Source organism: Eubalaena glacialis, chromosome 6 (genome assembly GCF_028564815.1).
Source record: "Eubalaena glacialis isolate mEubGla1 chromosome 6, mEubGla1.1.hap2.+ XY, whole genome shotgun sequence".
NCBI classification, from domain to species: Eukaryota; Metazoa; Chordata; class Mammalia; order Artiodactyla; family Balaenidae; genus Eubalaena; species Eubalaena glacialis.
Window position 1 is genome coordinate 38,077,697 of NC_083721.1, and position 13,053 is coordinate 38,090,749.

Sequence of the window (13,053 nt, forward strand, 5' to 3'; positions counted from 1 at the left end):
TCATCTTACATTTTCATATCAAGTCACTCTCATACTTACTGGCTCATAAAGCCAACAGATTCTGCCACAGCCTCTTAGATTTTGCACATGTCTCTACATTCATTCAAGATGTAGTTTACTTGCATCACACCAATCCACCCTTGCTGATTTACATACACATTTCTCAATCTGATTTTTTAGAAATGTGGGTTTTTGTTCTTCTCTTCTACTGTGACATCCCTAGCCTTAGAATAAAATATCTTAATTGCTGAACCATACATCAATAAATTTCAAAGATATAAAAGGTAATTACAGTAAAAATTAATGTATATTATACAATAACTTTATTACCATATGAGTCTTCAAGGACCAATTTGGTTTTCTTAATTCTGCTCATTCTTCATAACATTTTATGGTAATATAAAAGTCTATTTGTGACTTACAAATTTGTTTTTATTAGATTGGGAGATTGAAATATTCTCACATTCTGTCTTTAACATGCGTCACAGTAAATGCTAGTAGTGAGAATATCAAATAAATTACTTGTAATTTTTCTATTTCCAGTCAGTATTTATAACTTTATTTTCCCAATTAATTGATTTTCCCTATATTTTAGGATTATTAGCTTGAAAGAATAAGTCTTCTTTTCCAGAAATAAAATGTCCCTAGAGATAACAGATAAAGGTTACCATAAGTAGTCACATTTTCATTATTATGCCAAGTATTAATACAAAGACAATTGTTCTTCTGAGCAGTTACTTCCACAGCCCCTTCCACTGTTAGTGGTTTTGCTCACACAGAGCATTTTTAAAAAATAATAACTGACTTCCAAGCCGTGATGCACAATTGATTTCCTAACATTAAGGAGATTTGGGGAAAAAATGAACTTCCAGTGATATATAAAGATATCATTAACTCTTATATCAAGTCTTTCTGTTTGTTTGTTTAAACTAGGTATTAAAAATGAGGTTGTTTTATGACAGATCTGATAGCATGTTTTGGAAACCAGAAAAGTGATTGATCATTCATTTTATAAAGAGAATTTTATTCTATGATCATATACATTAAATAACATGTTTCTTTATATTTAATTAAATATATATGTATATATATACATATTTAACATATATATTTATCATATAAACACATTAATATAAATATCATATATTTAACAATTACAAACTATATTATGTAATAATTTGTTATATCTTTATTATGACCAAAGTAACTGACCAAAATCCCTATAACCAGGCAAATTTGCTCATTAGGTCCAAGTAAGCTGACTTATAGTCATATAGTTTTAGAAGTTCATTAAAATGACATTATTTTACTTATATTGATATTATAATATTCTGGAAATATTTTCCTAATCACTATATCTATGTTACATTTGAATATTGTAAAATAAATATTTCTCAACTTTAAAAGTTAAAAAGTTTACACATTAAAATGAAGAAATGGGAAAATTATAAATTTTTTCACCTATTGAATTCACTCAGAGAAAAGTATATTGAGGTAATAAAAATGAGGCCAGCAACAGACTCAGTAGGCATATATTTCTTATATGAAAAAACAATAGTTCTCTATAGATGGTATATTCAAGTAAATTGTAGTTATGGTTCTATAATAGTGGTTTTGACTCTTTTCGGACCAATTTGTAAAAGATTTTCCTTCTAAATCCAATAGAAAATCTATGGACAATTAATTCAAGTCCTGTTCCTACCTAGGCATGCATGAATAAAAATTAGACATTTAATGTGAATCTTTTATTTTTATCACACCGAAAGCACATAAGAATATGCTTGAAAATTTTTTCTACTTACAGGTGCATTGAACTAAACATACACTTTAATTGTTTTATGTGTTCTCACTTGCACTGTGGCTAATGAGCTTTTAAAAATAATATATTTCTTTCCCTAGTGGGTAGATTTTAAGTGTTTCAGAAGATATAAATCAAGTATATATTTCAGAAATATTCCTAGAGATATTTAATCATATTATTTCATCAAACATTCTTGGAAACAGGGCACCAAAGGTATCCTAAAACTCAAACACAATTACATAAGCTAAACTGTCTTAAGTAATTCCCTGATAGAACATTAGGAGGCTTAGTTTCCATGCTGTGAACCTTTATCATAGGTAAAACCTCATAATCAAGTAATCTCTGGGCATTGAACCCTAGTCATGGAGTTCACCAAAAGTAGATACAACCATAGTTTACCTTAAAACAAGTTTTATTGCTTTTTGTCACCTTTGTTCCAGATATAAATAGAAATTTAAAATTATAGTACAGTAGTAGTGAAACCAAATTTCTTAAACATTTTTCTTGTATTAAGAAGGCTTTAATTACATGCATTAATCTTTTTTCCTTCCCACTTAAATTTACATACTTAATGAAAACCTTACTGTATTTTTTATAGTTCCCTATTAGCCTCAAATTTTATTAGAAACTGGCAATTTATGATTCCTCCCAATTGATGACATAGCTTTTGTTACTTGTAGGAAGTACTCATTTCAAATGATGATTTATCAACCCATTCTATTCTGTAATTCACAAAATAATGTTGTGTATTTTGCTTCTTAAAAACTTAACTCCAAAATTCTATTTTCAGCTATATATATTTACAGCCAGAGTTTTTGAAGGGGCATCCACTATAATTATTTCATATCAAGTGTAGTCCAATCACTGCTCACACACTCAGTCATCATTATTCCCACCCTACAATCCTGGCATCTTTATCCTTAGCGGAATAAATTAGAAACACAGATGGATAATCTGGGAAATATTCCACATGAGTATTTTTAAAAACACAATTCTTGTCAAGCACAGATTTTATAAGATACAGTTCATAGTTTTAAAAAACAAGAGTTTTGACTATTAACTGTACCATTTTCAAAATCAAATAAGACATGAGGAGATCTTTTATATAATGAAGATTTATACAGCTGTACTGCTTTAAGACCCAGTTTGAAATCCATGTTGTTCTCTTCCTTATGGTGAAAAGCAAAGTGGGTTTGACTCAGGAGAAAAAAAAAAAAAAGTCTTTGTATTCGGCAGTTCAAGAGCCACATTTAAATCTATTCCTTTAGGAAACTGCTTACTCTCCTGTGAAAAATATTAATTCAAATTTAAGTGGGACATTGTAGTGCTCATATTTCAACTTACTTTTTACGGCCTTAGTAGTGATACTATCTTTTTCATCTTAAATTTTTTCCAGTCAGATGCCTTATTCCATTTATATCCCTTCCTCTTTATTTTCCTACTTGATGTCTGAAAATGTGATTAGTTAGTTTGCTTCCTTTAAACATATCTCCATGGAATGATGACCTATCAACATATGTACACTCCAAAAGTGGACAATGTAGGATGGCACAAACCATCTATGAGATCTCTAACTCTTTCCTTGAAAACTTTGGACAGAAACCAGGTGACAGTATAGATGAGAAATTAATTAAAGACACATTTATAAAGAACTCAGTCCTCTAAAAATTGAGGAGGCATTCAAAACAGTTGTAGACAGATGACTAGTATGGAAGCAGTGGTTTTCTTTCTGCATTATTCTCCTAAATGCACAAATCATGGAGACCTACAAAATAAGAGATCTTGGCAAAGGTACCAAATAAGTAATTCAGCATCCTCAACAAATTGGGGTAAACTGAGGTATGAGTGAGAGAGTGGAGTAGTGTATGGCTACCCACTGGGACTGCCGGAGTTCCTGAAGTCTTCATTAATCTCAAATTTTAAAACAGACTAAAAATGTTTCAAATAAAATTTTGAAGAATTAAGGTCATTGATTATTTATTGAGATGAGTATTCAATATAGATGAGATCATCTGTTCCTTCCTTAGTTTATTAGAGAAAGGATAGTTTGTAGATAATTAGCTGTGCATTTTGAACAGCTGAAGTTGAACAAGAAATAGTTACTAATAAACATAGAGAGCTAGATATATTTTGTTTGCATCCAGAGCCACTCTTGGTCCTTTTCTGTTGTTTTGTACTGTAGGAGCCTGACCTCTACAGACTTTTTCATCTGAGGTCTGCTGACTTCTAACTTCCCATTGTTTTGATCCTATGGGATTCACTGACAGGAGATCAAAGAATGAGAGGAGAAACAAGTGGTGTGTTTATTCTCCTGGGTTCACTGGGCCCTGTAGTTTGGCAGTGGCCCCAATCTTCTACCTAAGACCACAGGTCCTGTATCATGATTGTTCTTTAAAGACCGAATCTCTCAGCAGGTATAGATTATTGCTCTTTCTTTTTGCCTCTTCAGACACAGGGAGTGGTAAAGTGTACCTATTTTTAATAGTCTCTTGGTTAGTTCACCATCACTTGTTGGTTAATTTAACCCTGTTCTCACTTTTGTGTACAGTTCCAACATTTAAGGGTCCAAGTGTCCAATGCTTCCTTTCAAGTCCTTGTAATACAATTATAGTAGTTCCTGGCATAAAGAAGGTGAATTAACATTATATACTTTGAATTATTCTCCTCTTTGAAATATTGGTATAGACTAGAAAGTTTCTCTTGATGCCACAGTTCTATAACTGAAAAAATATTTTCCTTATGTCTGAAAGAGTGATTATACCAGAAATATTATTGAATATATTTTGTGGATAAAATATTTAATATCAGGATCTTAACTAGATATATAACTGAACTGTTTAAAAGCAAAAGACTCACCTAACATTGTTGTTTTATATAAGTTTTATTTTTTTGCACCCCTGAAATAGATTTGTGAGTAAAAGTTTCTAAATATCTGATGTCAGAAAAATACCATTTTACATTTTATAACACTTTACACTTTATGGTACTTGGGCATATGTTAAATTGTCATCTTTTCTACGCCTCTAGAAATAGTCATTATTGCCTATATTTGCTGAGGATGCAAAAGGTTAGGAGACTTGTCATCTAATAACTGGTAGAACTGGGACTCAACTAGCAATATTTCTTTTGCTTTCTATAACATGCTATAATTTCCAATTAGAACATTTTTTAGATGTTGGCATTGGAGAAAGTTCAACTGAGCATTGGCTGAGATGTAAACAGATATTAAGCCTACCTGAGGGGCAAGCTGTGTAGGCTTGAAAACCATTTTTCAGGTTCAATATAAAGGCAAACCGAAATTATCCTTGGGAATGACTTCATGATGTCTGCATCCTTAAGTAAATGTCAGTTCTTTCTTGGTGTCCTGAAGAGACATTTAAATTTCCAAATGTTCCTCCAAAGTTCAAATGACAAATGTATGCCATCTGCAAACTGCAATTAAGGACATTAAAATATATCTAAAAGGTTACTTCTCGCTTACTCTTAGGTTGTTAAAAGCAGGAAAAAGTGTTCCTTTAAATCTAACAATGAGAAAAAGTAAGAAAACCTCATAATCAAAACCTCTCTTGAACCCACGAGAGAGCTAAGGTTGCAAGACACCTAAATAGCCATAGAGGTACCCATCTTGCTTAAATGAGAAACCTGGTACATTGTTCTATTGTGATAATAAAGACTGGGCTGCAATGCAAGTGAATAAGAATTCAGATAAAAATTTTCATTAATGTTAAAGGCCAAATGTTGTCTTTCACGAGAATATAGAACCTCAGGGAGCCACAGACACAAAGGGCATTTGCACTACTATAATGGCTCCACTTCTTGGACTTTCACTAGATACTCATAAGAAATTTGGAAAGCAGGATAGGAACTCAGAGACAGTGTCTTCTCAGTGGTACATGTCTGCGAGAGGAAAGTGCTACTTGTGTAGAAAAGGCAGGAGCTCTGCTCAAAACTCAAAAAAAAAAAATAAAAGAAAGAAAAAGAAAAGAGAAAACTGTCTTAAGCCCCTGGATGTAGGGCTGCAAACCCTTTCTCTTCCTGGGCACAGATTAAGAGCCACTGTTGTTGAGGAAAGGAAAAATGGAGTGGAGGGATATGGTAGATCTTAACTCCTGGATCAGAGGCAGTACACTGCCTTGAACCCAGATGATTAGTGATATCCCAAAGCGGCAAAGGGGGCAGATCACTGAGAAAGGCCTATCTTTCAAACACAAAGACACTAAACCTGCCTTAGAATGAGACTAGACAAGGACACAGGACAAATAAAAACTGCGCCCATTGGCAGTTTATAGCAAACTCTCCAAAATAAGGATCTAGAAGGAGAAAGAGCGTGCCAGTTTCCAGGCATAAATACTACGTACCTCAGTCTCTACTGCCCTACACATGCTGGCAATCCTTCAACTAAAAACTAATGAGAGAGGCACACATACATATACACACAACCCACGACTAAAAATCCACTTGCAAGAGACAAGTAATCAAAAGAAATAGATGCAAATAGGCCCTAGATGTTTGAACTATCAGAGGAAAAATTTAAAATAACTATGATGAATGTTAAAATCTCTAATTGAAAAAAGTAGACAATACACATGAACAAAAGAGAAACTACAACACAGTTATGGAAAATACAATCAGGAAAAGAGTAATTGAAAACAAATATCAACAGGAGTTGAAAAGAAAAAGAACAAGATGATATATTTATACCTAACCTAGTCAAATCACATTAATGTAAATAGTTTAAATTTTAGAATTAAAAGGCAGAGTTTGTCATAATGGATTAAGAAAGTAAGATCCAACTATATGTTACCTACAGCAAACACTTTAACTACAAAAACAGAAAGTAGAAGGAGGCAAAGTATATGCCATGATAATACAAACCAAAAGAAATGGATGGCTACATTAATATCACACTGAGTAGATTTCAGATCAAAAATACTACCAAGGAAAAAGAAGGTCACTGCACAATGATAAATTTATACATCCCCCAAGAGGATATAAAAATTGTACCCTTTTTTTGCAATTAATAAAAGTTTTAAACTACATGAAATAAAAACTGATAGAACTTCAAGGAGAACAGATAAATCTTTGACAATTATAGTCGAAGATTTCAAAACTCCTCTGTCAGAATTAAACAGACAATCAGTAAGCATATCAAAGATTTGAACAAACTATCAACCAACTTGACCTTATTAAAAATTATGAGAAACTTTATGCAAAAATAAGAGTTCACATTCTTTTCAAGTGTACACAAAACAATTACAGAGATGGATCATACTGTGGACTATAAAACAAGTCTGTGAGTTTAAAATATCAAAGGGTCAGCAAGACAGTGGAATAAGTGGTTTGCCACTTACATCCCTCCTCAGCAAAAATAATTTGACAGCCATCCATGGACAAAAGTACCCTTGTGGGAGCTTTGGGATACAGGTAGGATATTATGAAACTTTGGTGGAGCCCAAAATAAGGGGGGCATTTTGAGAAGGCAAGCCCATACCCAGGTGCAGATTTGCCAATTGTGGTCCTGACTACAGATGGGAAATATTCTTGTCCCTCTGTGGTCTTTACTATAGCCCCATTTGACCTTGGTCTAGCCACCAGCACAATCTACCAAGGGACATGGCCATTGTCACACCCACCTGTAACAGGACTGTTAACATTAATCTTGGTTGTGGAGTCTGAGGCAGCCCATAACTCAGTTTCAGCCCCTCTTAGCTGGTGGTTCTGCTCATTCAGGTGCAAGGAGGGAGTCATGTACATTTAGTCCCTATAACCTTGATCTGACTGCAGGTCCAGAAACAGCCCTGTAATGGGGCTCCAGGCTCTCTCAGCCAAGTGCCAGGACAACTCCTGCCCACTCACGGCTCTGCTGGAAGACACGCCAATCTTGCTCTGAGGTAGGTTTTCTGACTTCAGTCTGACTATGGATCTTGAAACAGACCTGTAACTCACCTTAAGCCCTTCTCAGCCACAGACTGGGAACACTCCTGCCCAGGAACCTGGGTAAAAGACATAATCATTCATACCCCTGCGGCAGGCCATCTGACCTTGATCCAACTGTGGATCTTAGAGCAGCCCTGTAACCTGGTTCCATCCTCTCACATCCATGGTGAGGGAGCAGTCCAGCCCATCCAGGAACCTACTGAGAGACACACCTGTCCATGCCCCAGAGCTAGGCCTGACAAACTCAGTCCAACTGCAGATCATGAAGTGGCACTGTAGTCCAGCTCCAGTCTCCCAAGGTCATTGTCCAGGAATGGCCCTGTCCTCCCAAAGACCCAGATGGACACATGCCTGACAACGTTGGTCCAACTGCAGATCCTAAGGCAGCTCTGTGACCCAGCTCCAGCTGCACTCAGCTGTGCTCCAGGGGAAGTCCTGCCCACCCAGGAGCCTGTGAAGAGGCACATCTATCTGTGCTCTCAGTTTGCAGACCTTGGTCTGGGCTGTAGTCCCTGAAGCAGGCTTGTGACTTGATTCCAGCCTCTGTCAGCCATAGGGTGGGCCCAATTCTGTTCACCCAGAGGTCAGCCAAATAACTTGTTAGGAGCTCTCCCACAGACCAGGAAGTAGACACACCCATGTGCACACCTGGTAATAGGCCCACTGTAGTTCCGGAAACAGACCTTTGTTCCAGCACCAGCCCTAATGACCAAGGTCCTGGAAGTAGTTCTGTCCACTCAAAGACCAAAAAGAATCCATGCCCACCTGAGCCCCTGGTAACAGGCCCCCAACTGTGGACCCCACTCTGGAACCAGCAGCAGCCACATGACCCAGCTCCAACCTGCTTGACTGTGATTCTAGAGACAATACTATCAACCCAGGAACCTGATATAAGAAGAATTTTACCTGCTAAAACCAGTCTGTAAAGACAGAAGAGGTCTTTGCTCCTTCAAATGCATAGACATCAACACAGAACACAAAGAATCAGGCAAACATGACATCACCAAAGGAAACTAATAAACTCCGGTAACCAACACCAAAGAAATGGAAATCTACATATTGCCTGACAAAGAATTCAAAATAATCATCTTAAAGAAACTCAATGAGATCCAAATGAACAGAGAGACACCTAAAGAAAATCAGGAAAACAATGCATGAAGAAAATGAGAAATAGAAATCATAAAAAGAAACAAACAGAAATCCTGGAGCTAAAGCATACAACAACAGAACTGAGAACTTCAACAGAGAGCTTCAACATCAGACTTGATCACGTAGAAAAAAAAAAAAAATCAGTGATCCAAATGCAGGTCATTTGAAGTTAGCCATTTAGAGGACAAAAAGTAAAAAAGAATAAAAGTAAAGAAAGCATACAGAACATAGGAACTATCAAGTGAACTAAAAAACAGTATGGAAATCTCAGAAGGAGAAGAAAGAGACAAAGTGGGGAGAAAGCTTATATAAAGAAACATCTGAAAACTTTCCAAATTTGGGGAGGGATATGGACATTTAGATACAGAAAGTTCAAAGGACAGCAAGCAAGATTAATTCAGAGATTACCCTGAGACACATTATAATCAAATTGTCAAAATTCAAAGACAAAAATAGAATTTTGAAAGCATCTAGAGGAAAGAGACATAATATACAAGGGAACCTCTATATGTTTATCTGCAAATTTCTCAGCAGAAACCTTGCAGTACAGGAGAGAGTGGGATGATATACTCAAATTACTCAAAGAAAAAAAAAACAAACTAGCAAATAAGAATACTGCATCCAACAAAGTCATCTTTTTGAAATGAAGGAGAGATAAAGATATTTCCAGAAAAACAAAGCTGAGGGAGTTCATCATGACTAGACTTGCCATACAAGGAATGATAAAGGCAGCTCTTCAAGGTAAAATGAAAGAATGCTGAGTAACAGCATGAAAAAAAAAAAAAAAGAAAGTATAAAACTCACTGGTAAAGGTAAATATATAATCAAATTCAGAATATTCTAATACTCTAATAGTGGTGTATAAATCATTTTTACCTCTAGTATAAGAGTTAAAAGACACAAATATTAAAAGTAACTATAGCTACAATAATCGTTAATGAATACTCAATATAAAAAGATGTGACATCAATAGCATAAAATGTGGGAAGGACAGATAAAAGTGAAGATCTTTTGTATGTGATTGATATTAGGCTGCTATCAGTGTAAAACAGACTGTTATAACTCTAAGATGTTTTATGTAAATATGATGGTAACCACAAAGAAGAAACCTCTAGCAGATATAAATATAAAGAGAAAAAATTGAAGTATACCACTACAAAAAAAAAAAAAAAATCACAGAGAAAAATAAGAGAAGAAGAAAGGAACAAAGAAACTATAAAAGGATTAATTAAAAAATAATTTAAAAATGACAATGATGCACTTCCCTGGTGGTGCACCTGTTAAGAATCTGCCTGCCATTGCAGGGGACATGGGTTTGAGCCCTGGTCTGGGAAGATTCCACATTCCGTGCAGCAACTAAGCCCATGCACCACAACTACTGAGCCTGCACTCTAGAGCCTGCGAGCCATAACTACTGAGCCTGCGCACCACAACTACTGAGCCTGCACTCTAGAGCCTGCGAGCCATAACTACTGAGCCCGCGCACCACAACTACTGAAGCCCACGTGCCTAGAGTGCATGCTCTGCAACAAGAGAAGCCACCGCAATGAGAAGACCATGCACCACAACGAAGAGTAACCCTCACTCACTGCAACTAGAGAAAGCCTGTGTGCAGCAACGAAGACCCAATGCAGCCAATAAATAAATAAATAAAATTTATTAAAAAAATAAAAATGGCAATGGTATGTCTTTACTTATCAATATACATGAAATGTAATTGGATAAAATTATCTACTCAGAAGACACAGAGTGGCTGAATGGATTTACAAAAGCAAGATCCAACCATATGCTACCTACAAGAGACTCATTTGAACTGAAAGTGAAGGCATGGGAAATTCCATGCAAATGGTAACCAAAAAGAAAGCAAAGGTTGCTATACTTATAACAGACAAAATAGATTTTTAGTCAAAATTGCTAGCAAGTGACAAAGAAGGTCATTATATAATAATAAAAGGGTCAATCATCAAGAGCCTATAACAAGAGTCAATATATATGCACCCACCATCAGAGCACCTAAATATATTAAGCAAATATGAACAGAATTGACAGGACAAAAAGTCAGCAATGTAATAACAGTAGGGGACTTCAATACTCCACTTTCAACAAATGATAGAATTCAGCCTTGGGACTTCCCTGGTGGTGCAGTGGTTAAGAATCCGCCTGCCAATGCAGGGGACACGGGTTCGAGCCCTGGTCCGGGAAGATCCCACATGCCGCGGAGCAACCAAGCCCGTGAGCCACAACTACTGAGCCTGCGCTCTAGAGCCGGTAAGGCACAACTACTGAGCCCGCAAGCCACAACTACTGAAGGCTGTGTGCCTAGAGCCCATGCTCCGCAACAAGAGAAGCCACCGCAATGAGAAGCCAGCACACCACAACGAAGAGTAGCCCCTGCTCACTGCAACTAGAGAAAGCCCGCGTGCAGCAACGAAGACCCAACACAGCCAAAAATAAATAAATTAATTGAAAAAATTAAAAAAAAGAATTAAGAATAAAAAAAAAAAAAGAATTCAGCCTTGAATAACACTGTAGGCCAATGGCCCTAACTGACATATACAGAACAGTCTATCCAACAGCAGCAGAACACACATTCTTCTAAAGTGCATACAGAACATTCTCCAGGATAAATCATATTTTAGGCCCAAACACAAGTCTTAAAAATGTAAGAAGTTTGAAATTATAGCAAGTATTTTTTTTCTGACAACAATGATATGAAATTAGAAATCACTTAACAGGAGGAAAAATGGAAAATTCACATATATGTGAAAATTACAGAACACAATCTTGAACAATCCATGGATCAAAAAAACAATCAAAAAGAAAATTAAAAACCATACCTTAAGACAAATGAAATTGGAAACACAACATACCAAAACTTATGAGATGCAGCAAAAGCAGTTCTAAGAGGCAATTTCACAGTGATAAATGCCTACATTAAGAAAAATAAAAGATCTCAAGTGAATATTTTACATGTCAAGTAACTAGAAAAAGAATAAATTAAATCCAAAGTTAGAAGAATGAAAATAATAAAGATTAGAGCAGAAATAAATGAAATAGGGACTATAGAGATAATAGAAAGGATCAACAAAACTAAGAATTTTTTTGAAAAGATAAGCCAAATTGAGAAATATTTATTTAGATCAACAAGATAAAAAGAGGAGACTAAGCTAAACAATTTATAAATGAAAGAGGAAACATTACAATTGATACCACAGAAATACAAAAGATCATAGAGACTGCTGTCAAGAGTCATACACCAACAAATTGGACTACCTGGAAGAAATGGATAAATTACTTTCAACATATAACCTACCAAGACTGAATCATTAAGAAATATCAATTAAAAATTTGAACAGACCAATCATGAGAAAAAAGATTTAAGCAATAACCTATATCTCCCAATAAAGAAAACTCAGGACACGATGGCTTCACAGGTGAATTCTATCAAACACTTAAAGAAGAATTAATGACAATCCTTCTCAAACTCTTCCAAAAAATTGAAGATGAAGAAAAACTCCCAAACTCATTTTATAAGGCCAGCATTACCCTCCTATCAAAGACAGATAAAGGCACTACAAGAAAAAAACATCTAAGGCTCTGGTTAACTAGTTTCCTCTGAGGGTGTAGGCCTGATTAAGAATAGAGTACCCTGCGGTATTTCAAAATGCTCCTTTCTGTTCTCCCTGCCAGAAACATGAGGGGATTTTTCTCAGAACCTGGACAATCTCTTGGAAGAAAATCTCACAAAACTGTGGGTCTCCCTATGACTGGGTTCTCCTGGAGTTTTTAAATTTCAGAATTGTCACCCTGAACCTCCAGTAATTCATCAATTACAGTTCAGATTTTCCTACCCTGTCTGGCACTGGTTTCCATGGAGATTTCAGCTAGTGAGTCTCCATTCTGATAAGCCATGAATTCCTATATTCACCTGAGTTTCTCTCCATTGTTGGGGGCCATGGTTTGCCTTGTGTCCTCATCTCTCTACAGATCCTAGAAGAGTTGTTGATTTTTTAGTCTGTAGAGCTTTTTACTGTTGTTGTTAGGATAGAGTCAACTTCCAATCTACTTACATGTGGAACTAGAAACCAAAAGTCTTCAATATAGGCACTTTTCAGTTAAAATATTTAAATGTTTCATGATACAAAATCTAAAGTTTTTTTTTAAAG